General features: G+C 37.5%; 1 protein-coding gene and 1 long non-coding RNA gene across 4 annotated transcripts in view; one reads left to right on the forward strand and one right to left on the reverse strand.

Annotated features, from left to right (window-relative positions):
* Nucleotides 1–25,259, reverse strand: part of LOC134658288 (IQ motif and SEC7 domain-containing protein 1) — a 262,519-nt gene that overhangs the window by 106,687 nt on the left and 130,573 nt on the right. The window lies entirely within an intron of this gene.
* The window catches only part of LOC134658330 (uncharacterized), a 150,729-nt gene that overhangs the window by 98,819 nt on the left and 26,651 nt on the right, over nucleotides 1–25,259 (forward strand). The gene's annotated exons all lie outside the window — the stretch shown is intronic.

The raw sequence follows: 25,259 nt of genomic DNA on the forward strand, positions 1-25,259 counted from the left end.
AAACTTGGACCTATTTTATCAGTAACACGTTAAATTATTGTTTATTTAAGGTCGATCAATAAATATCCAGTTATATTTTCAAATACAGCGAATCGAACAATGCTTTATAATTTCTTGTAGTCCAAAAACAATTATCATTTCGCGCAAAATATGGTACAATTAGTATAGTACGTTCACGATTTAAAGAAAATAAAGTATTGATAGTTGGAAACAGAACCAGAAGTACAAGGAAAATGCAAAGGCTACTCTACATTTCTAGACAAACCAGATTAAAATTAACACCAATTGAGCACAGTAGCAGTACCTACCTAAAAATTGATATATGGAGAGGCTCACCTAATAAGAAACTTCCAATAGCGTGACACCTGGCAATAGAAGGCCAGCGAAAAGCATTCAAATGTGTGGCATTTAACAGTAACGCGGAACATGTAAATCGCGTGCTGTATCGATGTGCGCGAACGCAGCACCGGTGCGCGGTTGACCGACTGCCCGTTTGTCGTAACTGGACAATAGCCCGATTGCGGGCAACTAAGTTGATGAGATCACGGCGGTTAAGACCATCTTTAGGAGATGGGAGATACAATGTACTAGATCGAGATACGGTAGGTTGTGGGGAATGTTGACGATTCTACTTAAAGAATTTTGTTCATTAGGAGATCATAGCTAGGTTTCTCAATCAGTGGGGCAGGGCTATAAGGAGAGAACATAGTGGCGTAAAACGCATATTCGCCATAAAATAACGTCAAGATGTTGTTGAATTACCAGAACACGAACCAGGTATAAATAAAAATAAACAAATATTATAGGACATTTTTACACAAATTGACTAAGCCTCACGGAAGCTCAAGAAGGCAAAGAAGGCAAGGAAGGGATGAAAATAATTGAAACTTACAGCTCGACCCAAAAATATTGCGTGAACATCAATATTTTTAGGTTTACCGCAACACTTGTTAACTACTTTCCAAAAGGAACTTAAGATAACTATTCTAACACACACAAGAGATCTTTAAACCACGTATTTTTTTGCAATTAAATGGCCAACATTCATAAACAACTTAAAATAAGACGTCGCGAAAACCGAGTTTAATAAAAATTATGTTTTCTTTATTAATAGCACTTGAGTCTTGAGACAATGATTTTATTTTAATACATTTCTCTTTGTTCCCATTTTCTAACAGCGCTTTTAAAGCTCCTTATATAAATCCACCGCGAAAGGAAAAGCAGTAAATGGAGGATTTCCACAGACAAGTTTGATTGTTAGTGGAGTTACAGGTGATCAGCAGAACATAACAAACGGGTCGGGAATATCAGGATTAGCTGTGGTAATTGGAGGAATAATAGGCCTCGTCGAGAAAATAATACCTTGGATAGGTTAATTATGTTTTTGTTACAAACATATCTAGATGATTTGGTTATAAGCAAGATTATAAGAGTAAGGCTGAATTTTACTTGATCCTAGAACAGCGTGAACACTTTATGAAAAATAAAATAGCTACTATCTAGCTAAAATAGTAGCAGTATCATAGATGCATTAGCAAAACATTTTTAAAACCTAATTTGACATGAAAATTAATCTAGGACATCCATACCCGTCCTATGAAACACCTTGTATACCATACATATATGAATTTTAAAGGGTTAACTGCACTTATACAGCTTACCGTTTCGAACTTTCGTTCTTAACTTCTTACCAAATCAGGTAGCTTTGAAATGTAGGTAGGTGTGACATTCGATTCGGGATCTTACCTGTAAAAAAATATATTTTGTTAATAGGTACGCAAAGTATACATAATCAATGATGGTGTAAATGGTTATAAGTTGCATTAGTAAGTAGTGAATATAGCAAAATTTTAATTAAGCTAATAAAAGAAGATCTATTATCTTGAATATCGCTAAGAGCAATTAGAAGCTAATTCAGCTTGGGGAGAAGTTTATGAAACTTTGATACACAAACACAATAGAAGCTTTTGTTCAAAAATTAACGTTGCCCGTTTGATACCTCAAGGCTTTGATTGAATGAATCCTTCCTCTTTCTGAAGAATACATTAACAATAGCCACATGACAATATAATTGTATTTTGTAATAAAATTATGTTTATCAAATCGCTAACAAATAATTTAATTCCTTGTGGAGGTACTAGGGTGTAGGATCTTATGCTTAAATTACTTAGAATGCAAGGACATAGCGTAGCAATTCGTATGTATGGTATGTAGTATGTACCCTCGCACAGAGCATTTATAGCAAACCTGTGTACTTGTTTATTATGATTATACAAAATTTAATCGTATTTTAAGACTGCTCTAAAATGTAATGTTATTTAGACACTGTAAACGTTATTTACAACATCTTTATAATTTCTATCATTATAATATATTTAGAATTCATCACCTATCTGCCTCGTTTGCATAACTTGAAACATTTAATCGCAGTGTTGACAATTCATTAATTATGTTATATAATCTCATTTAGATCTGTGCTGACGACCTACCCTAGTTTTCATAGCACGGAACAGCTAGAAACTAGTTTAGATTATGTAACGTTCTGACTGCTTTAGTATAAGTACCTATGCATTGCATATTTTGCCTGCCTTGTAATGCGAAACAAACTCGAGGGATTTGCCACTACAGTGTAGGTTTATTGCTTACAACTTACTTTTTGCGGTCATTTATTTTTACAACCATTATTCTTTATTATTTTGGGGTTTAAGTCGTAAATGGAGACGATTTTTTGAACTTATAAATTATTAGCTTTTCATACATGTCTTCTAGCGTCCCACGGTCCTAATAGTAATTATGTACCTCCAATGAAATTTAAATCACTACATTACATAGTATAAAACAAAGTCGCTTCCCGCTGTCTATCTGTCCCTATGTATGTTTAGATCTTTAAAACTACGCAACGGATTTTGATTGTTTTTTTTTAATAGATACAGTGATTCAAGAGGAAGGTTTATGTATAATTTGTTAACCCGTGCGAAGCCGGGGCGGGTCGCTAGTCATTGTTAAATGGATCAGTCTCTCGAGTCGTCGCACAGTCTTGTTTAGTTCGACTTTAAAACGAAACAAATTCAATTCTATTTTTACACGACTGCCCAAAAAAAAGAGTGTATTGTTTTCTAATATTCACATTTACTTACCAATTTTTCTTGTATGGTGCGCCGATAGATGATATGTTAAAAAACATTGTTTTACTATATAACATTCATAACACGCCTACAGTACTTTATAAAGACTAATAACAACGTATCTGTTTTGTACTCGATCGTTATTCCTGTGGGCGGTAGCGTCGTTCACAGTAAGCCTACGAAAGTAGATGACAATACGGATTATGCCTTCGCTGGCGTAAATATTAAGTAGGTACTTTAATCTTCAATCCGCATTCTGCTATAGTCGAGCGCGTTTCATATATAAAGCTAATAGTTACAGTTTTATAAGTAGGAAGCGGCAACACAGGCCCCAAAAGGGCTGCGTTTCCGTCAGAGATGTGCGAGGATGCGTAAAGTGTCATTCTATGGAACTTGCTCACTATGTAAACAAATTTCACTAGTAAATTCAGCATTCAGAGACAATTTCAATATGGCGGTTTGTTTACATAGTTAGCAAGATCCATAAAATGACATTTTAGCGAGAGATGTGTTTTTTAAAGAACCGATATAATCACTGCCCGCTGAGCGAGGAAAACAATTGATTTATATTAACTTGTAATTGCGAATTGATGGACCATGATATTGATGTTTTCTTGTAAATAAGTCTTTTATTACCAGTAGACATTTTTGGGACAGAACTTAAGTACCGATTATATTGTGGAATGTCTCTGTAAGTGTCGTTAGGGACATCGTAGAAAAAAAACTCACCGATTTGTTAGACCTGTACCCCAAAAGCATAAAATTGTTGTAGTAATTCACCGAATCGTATTTCACCTTGAATGAAAAAGATATCACTAGATTTTTTTACTTGACGCACTTTTTCGTGTAGCTTTTGACATTAGTATAATTAATTTGTAGTATTTAATTTTTTGTGTAGTATTTTACCGTAGACGCATTTCGCCGCGATCGACGTTTGTTTGGGACAATCTACTCAATCTTCATACTGTTGCGTTGAATCACGTCGCCAATAGAATACACGATCGAGGTGAAATGCGACTAAAGTAATAAACGATTGAGTCATAACGCGAAAGTTAAATGCACGATCGAGGTGAAATGCGACTAAAACTAATAACGACTAAAATAATAAACGATTGAGTCATAACGCGATATTTAAATGCACGATCGAGGTGAAATGCGACTAAAACTTACAGCCATTAGAAAAAAAAACTATTGAGACACAATGCGAAAATTAAATATGAGATCGAGGTGAAATGCGATTCGGTGAATTACTACAACAATTTTATGCTTTTGGGGTACAGGTCTAACAAATCAACTCACCTCCTATACGAACACTCACAATCATCACTCGAACATACAAATGGAAGTTTGTAGTTGCGCAGCACTTTCACTTCCATCTTCGTAAAGTTACTAGAATACTATACCTACGAGTATAACACTAGGTCAAGTTTAGTAAGTTATCTGAAACCAGTTTGAAACACATCACAAAATATCTCACTTTGATGTCATTTTCGTGTCTCCATAACAACTTGCGTCACAAATTACTATACACACACACACACACTACGAAAAGGAGAATTCTGAGCTAGGAACTGGTAAGTGCCAACTAAGCAACTTTAAATTAAATTAAACTCATGAGGTAAATTAGTGCTAAAACTTTCGTAAGTTACTTGAGTTTCCACTTTCGGAAATTGTTTAACACGGTACATGGTTTACACTAAGCCGAGTTTAGAGACTTCTGGAGTTATAGGAACAATGGCACTAATATTGTTATAACACGAAACCAATCGAGCTGATGAACTGTGGGCGTATGCTGCTAAACGACCTAAACGGGAGGGGAGGCTAGCCTGTTCACTTGTTGAGAAAATCTGTGTTTTTGATGTCACCAGACTACCAACTTGCTGGCATGTTTAACATAATACGAATTTAATTCTTTTGGTTTTGTCTTAAGAATAAAGAAATTTTAGAAATTATGAATGAATTATATTGATTCTTACAAAAACACAACCGACAACTGACGTATTGATGCGTTCATTTGACATTAAGTAGACGTGAAATATCCGTCAACTTACTTCACGCTCGCTTGTGCGAGTATTTTTTGTGTCTCTTAATTACACTTATCAATGTAATTAAGGAACTTCAACAATTATACAGTTCGGTGCACAGTTTTATTTCCATTCTGTAATTGAGCAGTCACTAAGCCTTCGTGTTTTTTAACAGTTCGAACGTGATTAACGCATTGCTGTTTGGTCGTGCGTAACGCCACTTTGCTTTTTTTATTTTCCATACTGTATCTGCATGAAAATTTTGCAGGTGTCATTCATTTCTAAATTTGAAGCATATGACACGGAAACTGACATTGAAGTGGGCCTAGATAATAGGAGGTAGAGTATTGCGGTGTAAGGATGGCAGTCTACAGTAAAACTATATTACTATATTTAATTAGGACATGGTTGTCAAAAAAAAAAACAGTCGGCTAAACACCGGAGGAGCGCGACAGTATCTCGCCCGCGAGATTGACTACCAGTCTTTTTCTAACCTGTATTAATTATAGAGGGACGGGTAGTTTATCTGGTGAAACGCACAGTGATCATGCTGTTTTCTCTGAGCTTCGACGATAAACTGATAAATGCAGACCTCGTGGGCGTTTCCCTATAGCTTGATCTATGACCGTGCAATATGAAGCTGAAAGTCCGACACTTCATCATGCCATGTTGGTCTAGTTAACTACGATAAATGGATATTTACTCGGGCTTAAGTAATATGTTTGTCATATCTTAATAAAGTATCGTTAATCATGTTACAGATCTTACTAGAGATATTCATTAATCGTTGTCTCCTTCCACTAAATAAAAAGATACCTATACATTCTAAGAAATTACCATTAATATACTTGATAAAACTGTGTTTGTACATCAAATTGTAGCGAGTTGGTCATGTTTAGTTTTAGGGACAAAACTGGAAGAAAATTAAATATGTATCTAAATTCTAAAATTTGTCTTTGGCGAAATCCTTAGAAAAAAACACGTCAAGAAATTGACAAACATGATGATTAAAATTATGATAAATTATACGAAATAAAACTTTGAAAGTGAGAAAAATAAAACAAATAGTAACAATGGGTAAAGCAAAATTGTTACTAATAAAGAATTTAAGAAAGAATATATTTATGTCTTAATTGCTAATAAAGCTCCAGCACTTAGTTCTCAAGCCAACTAGTTAAGTGCTTTTAGCTCTGGTTAGCCAATTTGGGAATCCTGGCTTCGGAATACCTAACACGGCTGCATATTAACCAAATTCCTGCTATGCAATCTAGTTAATGTCTATGGAAGTTGAAGAATTAATATGTGAAGATCGTACAGATGAGGATGGAGAACAAATATAACTGAAGTCAAGATTGAAAATTAACTGAACACTCAAATTTTCGCTAAGTAAATGACCCAGCTGATAATGATTCAGTTTTTTTTGTATCCTAGTAATGTCAGGCAGTAAAAGGCATTGGTTTTCCAAAGTAACTCCTGATTAATTTACGAACAAAGCACAATTACCTTTCCATTCACCGTAATACTCCGAAACGTCTTCCATAAGCTCTTACAAAATGAAATGAGCCACTGAATGTTTCTCCCTAAAGAAGGCGTATTCTGTACAACAGTGTGTTATTGGTTTTTATGTTTATTGTTTTGATAAGACCTTAGAGTTGAATCATTTCATTTTTATTTTGTTGTCGAATTCTGTTTTACGTTAGATTTCAACAAACTGTGGTGTTTAGATAGAGTTCCCTATTATTATGTACAATATAAGCGCAATTTCATCAAAATCATCCTCTGAGTTATGAAAACGTATATGGTGTATTGTCCCATTTTGGTATTTTGTGTCCTTTCTCATCCCACCAATAAGTACTACGACGTCTGTGTTTGCTTTGTAAGCGGCTCTCGACCGTTTTGTGCTCGCGAAATACAATCACAATCCACTCATTAGGAAACTCTAACGCACTTATTTTTGGTGCGCGTGATGGATACGACTCAAGGTCGTATCAAAGAAATATCATAACAAATTTTAACAGAACCGGCCGGTGGTAGGAAAGATAGGGCCGGCTTAACTTTGTTTTACAACCGGGTAAGTGCCGAGGCTAGTACTTGTAAAATTCTGATGCTCCCTTTTTTCCTGTTTGTTTCAAGGCCAGGGGAATGATCGGGACATTTATCTCTATCCAGATCCCATCTTTATGTGTATGTGGGAGGGAAACCTTACGACATTTGACCTATGGAGAACTTTCACATAAATTCGGGTTAAGTGCGTCTAAAGATTCTAAAGCCTAACCCTGAGGTTCAACACGAAATAAACCCGTTCATTTGATTTGTAGCAGTGAGCCGTATTATTAGACTTCTTTACAAGTTCTAAGGTTGGGTCATTGTAATTTTAACACTGATTATTTTACAGCTCAGAAATTTGAATAGATTTTCTAGAGATGGATTTGATAAATAACTCCATTAAGTGAGTTTTTTGTGAGAGATTTTATGTTAGTTTTTTCTTAAAAACTCCTGAATAGTAAGCATTATTTTTGAAGTTTAATTTTGAAAGGTTAAAAAGTTCGGTCCTAGTTAAATATTATTACCATAAAACGAAAAACATAAAATAAAATGAAGGGTCAAAGTAGGATACTACCAAGAAGAAACAAAAGTGTGTATTTAGAAATAGCCGACGAGTCTTGTCTGAATCATATCCACAGCGATAAACGACATAAAAGCTATCATCACATACATCCAGCACTTCCTTATAAATATTGGGTTGCAAATCCTCACTTGGAGCTTAAAATTCATGGAGCGTATGTGGAATAATCTCGATACACTAAACAAAATTAGAACAGATACATTTCATACCTTATTCCTTGGTATTAAGGTTCTAATTACATTGCTGACTGTAAAAGTGTACACCTCATTTCTTATAAAATGCCTAAACAATCCGAGCACATAGGAAGCAAGTGCGAGCACGTGCCCCAATTATTTTGGAGTGCATGTGTTTTTTATACATCCATATATTTGTTTAACGAACAGCTTATTGGGGACGCGAGAACGCTGCATACTGATGAGTGAATTGTTAAGGCGAAGTTCTTACTTAATTTTACGTGCGACGGGTACTACAGTACGGGTACTACAGACAGTACTACCATGAGTCACTGACAGTGTCAAAACTGACATATACGCTAACGTCGACGTAATTTACTTTCTATACATCTCGCTGGCACTAATATGCGAGTACGAGCGAGATGCATAGAAAGTAAGTTACGTTTTCGATAGCGTTTATGTTAGTGCCAAACTGGTGGTAGCCATCACACAGGTACCTACTATTATCGGTTCATTATCGAAAAAATAACCCATAAGTTATTATTCGTAAGTTATAGTTTAATTAGTTATTGTAGATTTATTATATTGAAACAAATATTTTAGTATCACACATCCCACAGACAAAATACAAATTACCTAACAGTCGTTTCTCACCTATTAAATTCTATAAATTAAGGTGAGAATGGAATGTTGTTTACCGGGTCAATAAGAATACTTAAGTTACTTCCCTAATCTCTACTACTTATATTATTGTTACGCAAAAAGAAATTTATGCATTTTTTGATAATCCGTAGACCGAAGTATACAGAGGATATAAATGATGTAATCGTTTTAAATCATGAAAGGGCGTATGATGAACAGTGAATGGAAGTTTTGATTGCTGCTTGTAAAAGTGACCGTGAACAAGATACACAGATTTGACGGGGGTAAAAACAAAATCTGACTGAAATTGAATGGATGAATGAATAAATTGAACATAGGTCAATAGTCAGAGATTAAATTAATGTAATTTTGTATATAATGTGTGACATAATAAGAAAAAAAGTCGTACACACCAGAAAACGTATTGATCATTATATGAAATAACTTGTTTTTTTCTTTTTGTTATACTAGCTAGGTGATTTGCAATAATCAGCATTATACAACGCTGCAACTGGTTTCGGTTTATATTATATTTACTAAGCCTCATATTACCACAGCTTCGCCTTAACCAAACCTGATCGTACGTACGTTAGCACAGGCGAAAAGCTTTTTAAGACTTTTACCGACGTTGCTTAGAAAATGCACACACTCGTGACCCAGCCTTTCAACGCACCTGTTCAAAGTATCTTTCACTGAGGGAAATGTTTTGGGTCAATGAACTTAGACAGAAAGAACGTTTTGAGATTTAGGTCTTAATAATAAAACTCCCGTGAGAAGCAAACATATTAACCTCTCGCCGCCCCGACATCAAAACTTGCCAAGACAAATGCAGTTTTGATGTGTCAAAATTAAGATTCAAATTAGAATGGAACGGGGGACCTTTTTATAGGCCTCTGAGCGGCTAGAGATGGGTCAAAAACGGGTCACTTACAAATAACAGCCAGTGCCCGGTACAAAATTGTATTAACTAAGGAATTAAAGGCATCCGATAGGTATGTGTTTCTAACTACCCAGGACGCAAAGGTGGACGCATGGCTAATCGCGTACAAAATGTTCAAATCCCCGCTTTGGACGAAATTATTTACGTAATAAATCGCGTAAATTTAACTAAAGAACTTAGTTTTTTTACGTTTTGAAGTCATTAATCGACCATTTTGCCTTGCTGACACAAAAGGACGTGCCTTAAGTACGAATCGCATTGCACATCGATTAAGAACGCAACATAATCAAGTTCTGGAAACGCAAATCTAAGATTTCATTGTTAAGGTTCAAGTTTGCTGGACCTTTAAATTGACATTGCGTCCTAATTATATTAAAAGCAGTGTTTACATTACATCAAAACAAAAACTAACTGATTGAGATTGATAGCTTCAGCAAATAAAAAAATCAAAAGATGTCCTTGCCAACCATCGGCGTCAAACAAATGAACATTTTATACCTTATCACAATGAAATAAAGTTCAAACTGTATACGTATACATATCTTTTTAAAGACGACTGTAAACACGCGTTTCTTCCACCAAATAGTTCAATGGTAAATAATGGCAAACAGTGTGGGTGTTTCCAAGACCATTGACAAGTTTGAAATTTCCAGTTTGTTTGCTATGTGAATTGGCAAACTTTTACTAAAATGGACGTCGTATATGGTTTGGTAAATATTGCAGCCATGACCTTGTGTTAGTTTACATGGCACATAACTAAGATAGAGAATTTCGTATTATTTTTATGTATACCTGTACAGAATGGATTCCACGCGATCTCATATGAGATTATTTGTGCTATTATCTATTAAAAGGGACCTCATTGCCGATGGCGCTTACGACACTGACATCAATAAGCAAAAAACGTAGTAGTTTAAAATTGGGGATTCTGGCACATGTTTAATTGTTTTGATTCCCAATTTAGCAATTAAGTTTCTTTGAATACTGGAACATTCAATGTTGCTGTCTATCCAATGCGGAGGTCAATTTATGTTATGTGACGCTGATGAACTGATCAGTCATGTTGTGTTAGAAAACTTAAATCGGATTTAAAGGTCCCTTTGTAGTTTTGTATAAATAATTCTTAAACGGTGACCTGTAGCAAAAATGTTCTGATACACAAGTAATCTTCATAAAATTGTCTACATTAAATATTCTATACGCTTTTTCGCTAGGACCAATATTTAAAAAAAATATTTAAGGGAGAAAGTTAATTATAATCAATTGTTAATATTTTTTGTTAATAACTCGTAAACGGTGGCCTGTAGCAAAAAATGTTCTGAAACATAAGTAATCTACATCCAATTTTCTACATTAAATATTCTATAAAAAAATTCAGTAGGTTCAATATTTAAAAAAATATTTAAGGGAGAAAGTTAATGGGGAAGTTAGTGCACTGAGTTGTCCCTTTTGTCCCAGGCGATGCCGCTTGACACAATTGTTTCTTGGATCATACTTAATTGATCTGAAGTCTTAACCTGGATATTAACTTTTGGCTTCCCCCCAAAAAGGGAGAGGAGAAAAGTGGTTCCGGCTGTACACTGCGCTCTGTTTGATATAAAGCCGCAATCCGATGATTGATTGACATAATTGTTCTCCCAGAAGGAGGTTCGTGTGGTATTTGTCTTTGGTACGGTCGTATACAGGGCGGCTGGGTGACCTCCAGAAAATTCCTACTTTAGGTCTACCGCTTCCGGTCAGAAAAATGTTTGACAGCCCGGCCAAACGGTCGGACCTAGGGGGGGGTGCTCGACCAAATGTCATAGAGGTACCTTGGCAGTTTTTGACGCCGTCATTTTTTTTTCAAAATGGCCGACTTTTATTTTTTTATGTTTTCAAGTTTGTCCTAGCGCGCTGAAATTTTGGTCACAGAAACTCGGGGTCCCCTAGATTCCTATGATTTTTTTTTTTGTAAAATGTTTTAATTGCGGAAAAACTGGGCACTTTTATTTTGTATGGTAACTTTTAAACGGTGCGTGACAGTGACAGGAGGGGGTGCTCGACCAAATGTCATAGAGGGTCTCGAGGGAAATAAAACTACATTGAAAAAAATTCAAAATGGCCGACTTTTATTTTAAATTTTTCAAGTTGGTCCGAGCGCACCGACATTTGGCATGGCAGGAGATAGAGGCCTCTAGATTACTATGAAAAACATTTTTTTTTTGGAAAAAACCCCAGATGGCGGAAAAAATGGCAATTTTTATTTTGTATGGCAGCTTTTAAACGGTGTGAGATGGGTGGGGGGTGCTCGACCAAATGTCATAGAGGGCCTCGAGAAAAAAGGAACTACATTTAAATTTTTTCAAAATGGCAGACTTTTTTTTTTCAAGTTAACCCGAGCGCGCTGAGATTTGGCATGCGGTGAGCCTGGGGGCCCAAGAATACTATGTGAAAATTTTTTTTTGGAAAAGTCCAAAATGGCGGCGGACGCGGGCAAAAGTCAAATTCCAAGTAGGTTAAGCGAGCCCGTAGGGCGAGCTTCAGTCTGGGAGGCCGAAGGCCGACCTCGCGGAGGGCCGTTAGGCCCGGAGCTTCACTCCGAGTATCCAAGCGTGGCCTACCCCCAGTAATTTTGGGCGAGGCCGAAGGCCAAGCTGCGGGAATGACGAACCAAGCAAAATCCTATACAAAAACTGTGTTAAGCGAGTCCGAAGGGCGAGCTTCAGGCTGGGAGGCCGAAGGTCGACCCCGACGGAGAGCCAAAGGCCCGGAGCCTTCACACCGACTCCCAAGCGTGCAACCCCCAGTAATTTAAAGCGAGGCCGAAGGCCGAGCTGCGTGAATGCAGCGCTTCCAAGCGTTCTACCAAGTTACTACACAGTTTTTGTATAGGATTTTGCTTGGTTCGTCATTCCCGCAGCTTGGCCTTCGGCCTCGTCCAAAATTATAAATAAATAAATATTAAATATTATAGGACATCATTATTACACAAATTGACTAAGCCCCACGGTAAGCTCAAGAAAGCTTGTGTTGTGAGTACTCAGACGACGATATAATTATATAATATACAAATACTTAAATACATTGAAAACAACCATGACTCAGGAACAAATATCTGTGCTCATCGCACAAATAAATGCCCTTACTGGGATTCGAACCCAGGACCGCGACTTCACAGGCAGGGTCACTACCCACCAGGCCAGACTGGTCGTTCATTACTGGGGGTAGGCCACGCTTGGACACTCGGGGTGAAGCTCCGGGCCTAATGGCCCTCCGCAGGGTCGGCCTTCGGCCTCCCAGCCTGAAGCTCGCCCTACGGGCTCGCTTAACCTACTTGGAAATTTGACTTTTGCGCGTGTCCGCCGCCATGTTGGACTTTTCCAAAAAAAATTTTTCACATAGTATTCTTGGGCCCCCAGGCTCGCCGCATGCCAAATCTCAGCGCGCTCGGACTAACTTGAAAAAAAAAAGTCGGCCATTTTGAAAATTTTTAAATGCAGTTCCATTTTTCTCGAGGCCCTCTATGACATTTGGTCGAGCAACCAACCGAGCACCCATCTCGCACCATTTAAAAGCTGCCATACAAAATAAAAATTGCCATTTTTTTCTGCCATCTTGGGTTTTTTCCAAAAAAAAATTTTTTCATAGGAATCTAGAGGCCTCTATCTCATGCCATGCTAAATCTCGGTGCGCTCGGACCAACTTGAAAAAATAAAATAAAAAGTCGGCCATTTTGAATTTTTTTCAATGCAGTTTTATTTCCCTCGAGGCCCTCTATGACGTTTGGTCGAGCACCCCCCACCTATCACGCACCGTTTAAAAGTTACCATACAAAATAAAAGTGCCCAGTTTTTCCGCAATTAAAACATTTTATGAAAAGAATTTTTTTCATAGGAATCTAGGGGACCCCGAGTTTCCGTGACCAAAATTTCAGCGCGCTAGGACAAACTTGAAAAAATTAAAAAAAAAATGTAGGGCATTTTGAAAAAAAAAATGGCGGCGTCAAAAACTGCCAGGGTACCTCTATGACATTTGGTCGAGCACCCCCCACCTAGGTCCGACCATTTGGCCGGGCCGTCAAACATTTTTCTGACCGGAAGCGGTAGACCAAAAGTCGGAATTTTCTGGAGGTCACCCAGCCGCCCTCTATACGACCGTACCAAAGACAAATGCCCCACGAACCTCCTTCTGGGAGAACAATTATGTCAATCAATCATCGGATTGCGGCTTTATATCAAACAGAGCGCAGTGTACAGCCGGAACCACTTTTTTCCTTTCCCTTTTTGGGGGGAAGCCAAAAGTTAATATCCAGGTTAAGACTTCAGATCAATTAAGTATGATCCAAGGAACAATTGTGTCAAGCGGCATCGCCTGGGACAAAAGGGACAACTCAGTGCACTAACTTCCCCATTAACTTTCTCCCTTAAATATTTTTTTTTAATATTGAACCTACCGAATTTTTTTATAGAATATTTAATGTAGAAAATTGGATGTAGATTACTTATGTTTCAGAACATTTTTTGCTACAGGCCACCGTTTACGAGTTATTAACAAAAAATATTAACAATTGATTATAATTAACTTTCTCCCTTAAATATTTTTTTTTAATATTGATCCCAGCGCAAAAGTGTACAGAATATTTAATGTAGAAAATTTTATGTAGATTACTTATGTATCAGAACATATTTTGCTACAGGCCACCGTTTACGAGTTATTTACAAAAAATATTAACAAATGATTATAATTAACTTTCTCCCTTAAATATTTTTTTAAATATTAACAATTGATTATAATTAACTTTCTCCCTTAAATATTTTTTTTTAATATTGATCCTAGCGAAAAAGCGTATAGAATATTTAATGTAGACAATTTTATGAAGATTACTTGTGTATCAGAACATTTTTTGCTACAGGTCACCGTTTAAGAGTTATTTATAAAAAACTACAAAGGGACCTTTAAATCCGATTTAAGTTTTCTAACACAACATGACTGATCAGTTCATCAGCGTCACATAACATAAATTGACCTCCGCATTGGATAGACAGCAACATTGAATGTTCCAGTATTCAAAGAAACTTAATTGCTAAATTGGGAATCAAAACAACTAAACATGTGCCAGAATCCCCAATTTTAAACTACTACGTTTTTGCTTATCGATGTCAAGTGTCGTAAGCGCCATCGGCAATAAGGTCCCTTTTCATAGATAATAGCACATTTTATGATAGACCTGCGTCAAAATACCTTTTAAGGTGAGTAAACAACTAGACAGCTTTACAACACTTTTCTATGGTGCTAAAAATTACTGTCAATAAGTGTCATGCTAATTATCTAACTACGAAATTGAACAAATAATAAGTTGTTATTGTTATCATACTGATTTTACGAGTGAAAGCTCAATATTTAAAAGCAATTAGTTATCACATTTCATCATTTGCTTAATTTTTCTCATCCAAATGTGTAAAATGTTTAAACCGTAGTTTCCTACCCCAATGCTATGTGATAATAGCCTATATCGATATCGCCAAACAAACATCGCAAAAGTAAGCTACCGGTCGACATCTGTCACAGATGTCATAATATCGTGACTTCGGCACCGACATCCGACACGCATTGTCTTAGAAGGAAGAATAAGGTTACAACACGAAAACACGACTGTACGTCATATCCTCTATACGTCAAACCTTGCCAAGCAAAATGAAATTTTATTTTGTCAACACAAAGTTCAAATTAGAATGGAACAGGAGACCTTTTTGTAGGTCTCTGGGCGGCTAAAGGATATATTTATAGCGTTCAAGCACATCGTCTTAACCAGTGTAACAAACATCACTAAATAATAATATATATTTTTTTAAATCTATCAGCGATCCCTTAAACTAATTTTTTTAATTGGGAATACCTACTCTCAAGAAATATTATAAAAATACACATGTATTTTAATTTCCTCTTAGGTATGTGAAATGAAAAGCATGACTCGGGTAAACGGCGCCCATTATGATTTTAACAATTGCACTTTAACCAAATTTCTGTTCAGAAATGAGTGGCTTTCATTTTATTTCTTGGTTTATTTCTTACTTAAACTAGGAACCGGTGAATGAAAATAAGCTTGCAGCAAAACGTATCAAACAAGTTGAGAAAAAATATTTTGTGAATAAGATAAGGATAACAAAAGCATCATAACAACAGGAATCATATATCCTTTGGCTATTATACGTTCTATGTTTGTCCCAATAAATATTGTAAGAGAACTTCCTTTTGGTTGGCTGTTGAATTTCGGTTATTGACACTTATCATGTAACTAAACGGAAATGTATTGCTATTTATTATATTTCCTTTGTGTATTCGCCCACTCAAAGGCCTACGCTATCGTTGATGTGATGACGGATATAACCTTGCTGGGTCTCAAATGTCTCAATAGACATATTAGTTGATTGGATTCAATTAAAAAAAGACACATACAAATCCTACGTACAGTAAGCAGTTAGCTACAATTCAATTTGAGTAGGCCTGCTTCCTTCGGCCGCTGACTAATTCTAGCATGTTAAATACCTAGATACAGATTAGAAAAGTGAAAATCTCATGATAGGGAAAGATTTCAAAATTGTGACTGAGGTTCTGTTTTGGAGTTGCTCATAAAACGCACTCGCTCGTTTAGTGAAGACTAAGATCGTCATCTCCATATTGATGACCTATAAAGGTTTGTGGCTATAGTACCTAGTCTTAGGAGGTACCTCCTAAGATTTTGCGGACTTTGCGGATCCTTGTGGCCCCAAAATTGAAGATTTTTACTGCGGATGGCTGCTTTTTCTAAAAAGTTTGTAGTCATAAATACCAGCGGTCAAGTGATCCCGAAATTTGTCTGAAAGTGTAGTAAAAACGCATCATTAAAACTTTTCAGTCATAGTTCATATCACCGTCATTGAAACATAGTTTCACTTTAACATCGCGAGAACTCACATATCATCATTATTACCATCCATTCAATGGACGATGTCTCAATCAACCAACAATAAGACTAAGTGCAATTTTAATCATCAAGTCATCAGGTCCAGAGGTCACGTGAAGCAACTGGGGTTAAGGTTCGCGGTTCTAAAGTAATGAATTGCGGTTGTCTTAGGCAACATTATTCTTAAAGTTCACAAAGATGGTGTCGGTCAACCGCTTAGCTGGTGAGAAATAATTGTTGTAATACTAGCTTGGTTGCTCTTGAAAACATTACGAGATACAATGTAGTTTTAGATTCTAAAGGCGGTTTGTTTTATTTTAGTTATTAAGTAGTTGAAGAATGGACCATACAACGCGGGTAAATTAAGCGTCAGCAAGTCACTTGCCAAAACCAAAAGATCAAGTGTTGAAGAAAGTGGAGTGGAAAAGGAAGTGTTAGGTGCCTACATTCGGCGGTGGAGATTATAGGCAAAAGGGAAAATGACAACAAAAACTCAAGTATGTATACCTATTTTTCCTACAACGTAACATAAATACATCAATTACCGAGATAAAGACCATCATAGGCATTGCAGGCTGATTTAACGCTCTCTTAACCCCGCTTAATACCCAAAAACTACCGGAGCACTCGCACTTTCTAAGTGCACATGGCTATTTTGCATGTCACACTTCACGGTGGCTGTGATTTGCATAGCGAGTGCTGTGAAAGAGAAATTACCTAAACATTGCGTAATGAAACAATGGTTCGGTTTCAGTGGAAACGCGTGACGTTGGGTAATGCTTCAGTGTGTTGAATTGCTGATGGATTGTTTATTTATGGTGTATGAATAGGACGGGGCACCCATAGCAAACCAACACCAGATCAAATATAATTTATTTTCAGGCACATCAAAATACCCTTTGTGTGTTATGTACACTGCGTGTGAATAGAGATAGAGCAAGGAAGACGAGTATGGACTGATAAGAGATGATGATGATATGGATAAAAAGGCTGCGAGTGACAAGATGACTGGGGAGTAAAAATGTACGGAAGGAGTTGGTCCAGTGGGACCAACACTTGGCACTTGGAGTGCCAAGTAAATGAACAAACGAAAGATGATTAATAGTCATGGCATAAGCTGCAGCACAGGAAAAAGTAAACATTGGTTGAATATTGCACATAATAAGCGACCGGCGCGGTGCGATTCATTAAACATTAAGAGGCTTTATCGAAAGCTTGTACGTCTAAAATTGAAAGATTTCTTCTACTTGTTGTTACCGTATAGGTGCACAACAGCAAACATATTACAGACAGCCTCCCGTTTTGACAATTTGATCTAACGTGCTTCATTTAAACAATCAAAACATCTCGCACCGAGTTATGTAGCAGATCATTAAACTATTAGAGCATAACTGTCATTGCTGACATAAACGCGCACCGCGCATTAAATCCACTCCGTTATAAACCACAGCATACGTGGGCAGTTTGACGCTATCTCGTTAACCTTGGCTCCAAGAAGCTTTTGAGGACTTTCGTTTTCACTAAAGAAACAGTCTTACCTTAAGGCCTACATATAAGAACTGTCGACTGTTACTAGAATATGTCGGGAACTTTGATATTATGCAGAACCACGATTCGATCCTTCAACAAGCTTCTATTAGCATAGATCCCTTTCATCAGGCCAAGTGGACCATTTTGGAAATCTGTTATCATAACGGTGTTCGCATGATGGATTCACGAGCGTTTTCCTTTGTAGTTTAATTGAGATCGATTTCTTATAATGAGTTGATATGCGTTAAAAAAGTTTAAAATTCCAAAATGAATCGTAACGCTACGTCTAAAATCATTATGTTCAGTCTAATGGAAAACTTTCCTTCAAATCAAACTTTACCAATTCTTCCTCATTTGTTACCTTGAAAACTTGTAACAAGACTGTCAAGTGCAAAATGTAAAAACGCGACACCACACCGCAAAACATGTATTGTAAAACAACAAGTTTGTTTCAAACGATCGCAAAAGCAACTGTATCGTTAAGAAATTTCGTTTTCCACTGCATTCGACGCACTGCAGGGTATCGTGTTTTGAATCGTCTGAAGTATCAAAAATGAACCTAGAACACCTTGACTTAAAGCAAGTTTTGGTTTAAATAGTTTTATGCCATTAGAAATACGAAAGAATAGGTACAAACCGTATTTTAAAATGATAGATGATACTGATGTGTCTAGAATTTAGAGCTGAAGCGCTTTCAAAATGGCACCAAAAGGGGAAATAACAAGATTTTAGTGATATTAAGAGTTGCAAGCATCTATAGGCTACATTAAATGTTTTCCATCATGAGTCGCTTGTTTATTACTGTGGAATAAGAAAACGTATACGAGAAAAAAGTAATTTTGAACGAGTGATTGAAACAAGGACTTGCGTAATGAGTTTCGAGTAAGCATCTATTTTAAATTCAACAATTCTTCAAATAAAACGATTTCGACTAAATGGAATGTGTTATCGATAATTGCTGCTTCACGCTAACGAGATTGGATATCAAGATACATTTTCGACTTCGGTCGGTATAAATCAAAAAACTTAAATGGAGCTGGCTTCGGATTCAATTAAACGGACTCCCAAGGTCGTCCGTTTAAAACGAATCCTCAGCCTGCAAGTATAGCTACTTCCGAACCTCGACAATAATGTAACAAACATATATCAAGGCCACAATTAATAATAGAACATTATAAGACAATCTATCAATTTGCAAATTGCCTAGCTTTGTTTCAGCTAGTCAGTGCGTAATGTCGGTAATCAGTCATCTCAGTGCACGTGGTCGAAAAAACGACGTAAGCATTTGACAATAAGGCTAATAGTAAGTCGTTTTTCTTCTACGTATAGGCGGTAATCTTTTTCTTATGGACGAAGATAATTGACTTGTTTTAATTATATTGATTTAGATTTAACATGGAGATCGGGTATGTACCTACAATATGAATTTTATTTATAACATAAAATTAACTTCTAATTTTTTTTTCGTATTTTTAATGCTCTTAAGCATTAAAAGTAAATTCTTAGATGTCCACTTAGAATGAACCGGTTTATTTTTCAAGTTAGGAGTCGTAGGTACTTGTAAGTTTCACAGTTAGATTTCGTTGCGACCAATTTTATAATTTATAGAAATCAAAAACTTATAGAAGCTTCTTATTTAAATTTCAGAAAATTTTGTATTCTGTTGGCAAACGAAGATGGAATAGCGGTCGCTATTGCATGTAGATGACTTAGTTCAGACTCACACGGGATTAGTCGCAAAATATTGTAATAAAACTGCAAGAGCTTTTATTTATCCAGAATCATTTATGATATACCTAATAGATATGAGCGCCGATAGGCATATAGCCGGCGGCGGCGCGCCGGTCAAAATTGGTCGGCGGCGGCGGCGAATCGGCGGCGTGGCCTTGAAACACCTTCGATTAATGAAAAAAGAATTTAAACCAAAATTTTACCGAAAAAACATGTTTTTGCTCTAAGGAAGTTATGAAATAAATGCATTTTTTATTTTCAAGGATAATTTATTGAATAATGGTACGAAAAAAATTGATATCGTATAAACTGTGGATAAGCGGTATCGCGCGGCATCAGAGGCGGTCTTAATCATGGCGAGGCTTTGGCAGGAAGATCTTAGCGAGGCCCTTATCTTTTGTGCTAAGGTAAAAATTGCGGATTGACTGTATCAGGGAAACGTCTTGTCGACAGTCCAAAAAAAAAAACGAGCTCCGTCATTAACCAATATCGACCCAACAAAACCGATTTATGTCAAAAAGTGAGGCCCAACGCCGAGCTCCATGTAACACCGAAGACTTGATTTCGACGCCTCCCAATGCGAGGCCAGAGGATGAGCTGCAGGTACGCATACAGCTAAGAATCGAACGCCAAGTGTAAGCTTGGCTGACGGCTGAACGCCTGGAGCGCCGATTGCGGCGCGCTTCTGTGCGAGGCCGAGCTGCAATAGAGCAGAGCGAGGGTGCAAGCCGATAAAGACTGAAGCCATAGTGTTAAAGATCTGGAGCTTTCCTGCGGGCGCATTCGTGCGACGCCAAAGGCCGAGCTGAAATGGAGCTAAGATCGGATAAGGACCAATGCTCAAGCGTTTTAAAACAGGCCGAAAGTTGAGCTCCAAACAGGGCCAAAAACTTGCAGGTTCAGATAGCGGCTTAATTCCATGCGAGCGGTGCAAGGCCAAAGATTGAGCTGCGAGAGAGCAAAGCTTGAAATTTCAACAGTGGCCAAGTTTAATTGAGACCCGATTCCGACGCCCTTCCATGCGAAGCCAACGGCCGGACATTTGGACGTGGAAACGCTTAATATCTCAAAATTAACCCCATTTTATACCTTTTAAAAACGTTTAACCATGCTTGCAATGGTTAAATTCGCGGTAAATGACGGATGGTTAGCTGGCAAAATTAGTTATGCATTGGATCGGTAATCCAAAGATGTGGGTTCGAGTCTCACGTTAGCTAGAGTTGATCACAGTAAATTTTTTCATTGTGATTGACATGTCTAGTGTATATATACAATCTATAAATTGTAATGTGGAACGTTCCACAATAAAAATGGAAGGAAATCAGTATGTTTATTCTAGGCGGATTAGACTCTCGCGCGAGCCACGAGACGAGCCGCGAGCCGCGCCACGAGACGCGAGTGTAAGCGGTGGGCTCGCGGCTCGTCTCGTGGCTCGCAAGCTCGTCGAGCTAATATAATTTAAACACTAACGGCACGGCATAAGGTTTATAACCGAATGACAGGCCGAACGCGAGTGTAAGCGGTGGACTCGCGTCTCGTGGCGCGGCTTGCGGCTCGTCTCGTGGCTCGCGCGAGAGTCTAAATTGGGGGTTACAAGCATATTGATGTTAAAATTGATATTAAATAATTTCGTTTCCCCAAGACTAGTAGCGCGGTTACTAGACAGATAAGTTTGCATTTGCCTTCGATATTTTTGAATTATATGGGCCTAAAATACCCTTTGAATGCCTATAAACTATTCGAAGTGGCGCCGTTAATGATCTAAACTGGATTAAAAATATATTATCTGATTCTGAAAGCAGTAGTAACTACCAAGGTCACGCCGATGCCACGCCGATAGCGCAGCGTCGGCGGCGGCGGCGCGAAAATTTTGTCGGCGGCGGCGGCGCGCCGGCGCGGCGCTCATATCTAATACCTAATACAATTCTCAGATGGTAAACCCGAAATAAAATCTCGTATTTGAAATATTTGAATGTCTGACTTAGGAATTTGATAATTGGGTAGACTGGGTAGAGTATCTAACAACGACAGCGTGCTGAATTGCTCTATCACAACTGCACCCTGTATACCAATCGTTCAATCGTTTATATATTATTCAGTACGGCTACCATAAGTTTGGCACTGACATAAACGCCGTCGAGAACGTAATTCACTTTCTATACATGTCGCTCGTACTCGCATATTATAGTTCGTTTTTTTAGCATTAGAAATAAGGTAAACAATCTTGATGTGTCTTTTAATTGAAAAACACATTTTAAAAATAAGTTACGGTAAATATGTAACAATTATGAATCTAATACGATTTTTAGGGTTCCGTACCCAAAGGGTAAAAACGGGACCCTATTACTAAGACTCCGCTGTCCGTCCGTCCGTCCGTCCGTCTGTCACCAGGCTGTATCTCACGAACCGTGATAGCTAGACAGTTGAAATTTTCACAGATGATGTATTTCTGTTGCCGCTATAACAACAAATACTAAAAACAGAATAAAATAAAGATTTAGGTGGGGCTCCCATACAACAAACGTGATTTTTGACCGAAGTTAAGCAACGTCGGGCGGGGTCAGTACTTGGATGGGTGACCGTTTTTTTGCTTGTTTTTTTTTGCTTGTTTTGCTCTATTTTTTGTTGATGGTGCGGAACCCTCCGTGCGCGAGTCCGACTCGCACTTGGCCGGTTTTTATAGTCTTCTGCTTTCATAAGTAATAGTTATTGATTTTTAAAAAGTGTTTTTCAATTAAAAGATATGTCAAAATCGCTTACTTTCTTTCAAGTTCTTTCTAATGCTAAAAAAAACGAACTATGTATAGTGCAAACGAGATTTATAGAAAGTAAATTACGTTCTCGATAGCGTACCTAAATGTCAGTTTTGACACTGTCAGTGACTCATGGTACGGGCTCTGGACTACATGTACTATATTATGTAGGTACATAACGTGATGAGGGTAAGTCTGGCTCGAGACCTAAATTGATTTACAGACCTTTGGGAAATAGGGTTGCTTAGGGCAGCGGTTCTCAATTTTTTTTGACGGGACCCTTTTGGAAAGCGAAATACTTGATGGAACCCTACAATACGGAGGCGGTATAGTAAAATTTTTCGTGGCGATTAAAGCATAGTGTTCTAAATTCTTGCGGAACCCCTGCAGGGGTGTCGCGGAACCCTTAGGGTTCCGCGGAACACACTAAAGTGGCCCACTGATGAACAGTCCGCCGGACGATATCGGCCTGTCAGTTAGAACAAAAAATTGACAGCTCCGAACAACTGACAGGCCGATACCGGCCGGCGGACTGGTAATCAGTGGGCCCCTTTAGAGTATGGCTGGCTTAGGGAATAAATTAATTCATATTATATTTTATGTTACTTTGTATTGTAACTGATTTGGGCGATGTAATTTAGTTCGAGGCCCGGAGATCGTTTTTGTCAACCATCATCATCATTCCACACCGACGAAGTCGCGGTCTGAAGCTAATCTTATCTTATCTTATAAACGAGCAATTCTTGTATATATATATATTATACTAGCGACCCGCCCCGGCTTCGCACGGGTTAACAAATTATACATAAACCTTCCTCTTGAATCACTATATTATCATCTATTAAAAAAAACCGCATCAAAATCCGTTGCGTAGTTTTAAAGATCTAAGTATACGAGTACATATAGGGACAGACAGCGTGGGGATCTCGGAAGCGGCTCTAACGGTTTCGATGAAATTTGCTAATTGGGGGTTTTCGGCGGCTAAAAATCGATCTAGCTACTACCCAGGTCTTATCTTCGGAAAAACGCGCTCTTTTGAGCATAGTTCGGTCTCCCAGGTACTTCGTAATAAATCACAAACATAATTCATTTAAACGTCAGTCATCTGCCACCCCAGACGATTGTTATTTGTGAAACATCCATCATTTCGCTTGTGTTTTAAAGCTGTATAAAATGAAAATACGTTCTTTTTCGCCCGCACATTCCGATTGCCTTTGAAATAACTTCGCTTTCACAGTCTACTTTAAACGAAAGTACCTACAGTCAGAGTCATACACATACCTATAATATATTTTCATAACATAAAGGTAGCTATAAAAAACATAAAGGTAGGTAAATAGATTGTACAACAAGGGCATAAAGTGACCCATTTTTACCCGAGGCAATTTTTTCAACCAAAATAGTAGACGAGGGTAAAAATGGACATTTATGCCCTTGTTGTACACTCAGCTTTTCACTTCGATTGCGAGGAAAATAAAACACATTTTCACGGCAATTTACACCACGAAATTGTCGTAAAGCGAAAGAACAGAATATATATTATAACCAATTCCCGCCAACAAACTTTTTAATTATTATTTTTTAATTTTCAATATGTGATCAGAGTTTCAGACGCTTGGTTTTCTGCCAAGTCAAACATTTCGGAGCATTTTTGAACGATAATCGACTCCTATTATGAAATTTACTAAATTTAATGACAGAAAATACGGATTTCTAATAAATTGTAGCAAAAATAAAATAATATAACAAGTTTTGTCATCTACACAATTTTATTGCTCAGTAAAATTGTGCAATATGTTTTAACTGTTTGGCTATTGAGACCGAAGACCTTAGTCTTAGAAGAAACTTTTACTTTTCTGCTCTAGAGCATAAAATGCGATTTTATGTCGTCTACGCACGACATAAAGGTGCACTTTTTGAGCATGAGAAGTGAAAACGATATTTTATACAATTACTTTATACGCCTGGGACGCTATTTTACATCGTTTTTGGTAGTTTTTCAAAAAGTTCCCTAAATTTCTCCAGGATTTTTAGGAGGACTTGATAGTGATAGGACTTAGGTAACTAGTGTAAAGTACATTTAATTTTCCAAACAAAAAGAGTAGGTATAATAACAATCTCCCAAATAAAGCTTGTTCATAAAAATATCGATTGTACGCAAAAGCTGATGAAAAATAATACTTTTTTTAGGCAATTAATCCCCAGGCTCAACATTCGCGTAATTGAATAAAAAAAATAATTGAACAAACCCGAAACCTCCCTCGGTGCTTCCTCGATAATTTATTCAGGGAGGAAAAAAGTTTAAACGGGAAAAAAAACCGGCCAAATGCGAGTCGGACTTGCGCACGGAGGGTTCCGCACCATCAACAAAAAATAGAGCAAAACAAGCAAAAAAACGGCCAAGTACTGACCCCGCCCGACGTTGCTTAACTTCGGTCAAAAATCACGTTTGTTGTATGGGAGCCCCACTTAAATCTTTATTTTATTCTGTTTTTAGTATTTGTTGTTATAGCGGCAACAGAAATACATCATCTGTGAAAATTTCAACTGTCTAGCTATCACGGTTCGTGAGATACAGCCTGGTGACAGACGGACAGACGGACGGACGGACAGCGGAGTCTTAGTAATAGGGTCCCGTTTTTACCCTTTGGGTACGGAACCCTAAAAATGGAGTCAGCAGCGTTTTTAAGGGCCTATTCAGAGAGTGGGAAAGGACCTTCTGACGTCAGACACGTCGGAAACTCAGCCGACGACAATGGGAGTAATAGGCATGCGTGATCGTGGTTTAAGTTA

Source organism: Cydia amplana, chromosome 22 (assembly GCF_948474715.1).
Source record: "Cydia amplana chromosome 22, ilCydAmpl1.1, whole genome shotgun sequence".
Lineage (NCBI taxonomy): Eukaryota > Metazoa > Arthropoda > Insecta > Lepidoptera > Tortricidae > Cydia > Cydia amplana.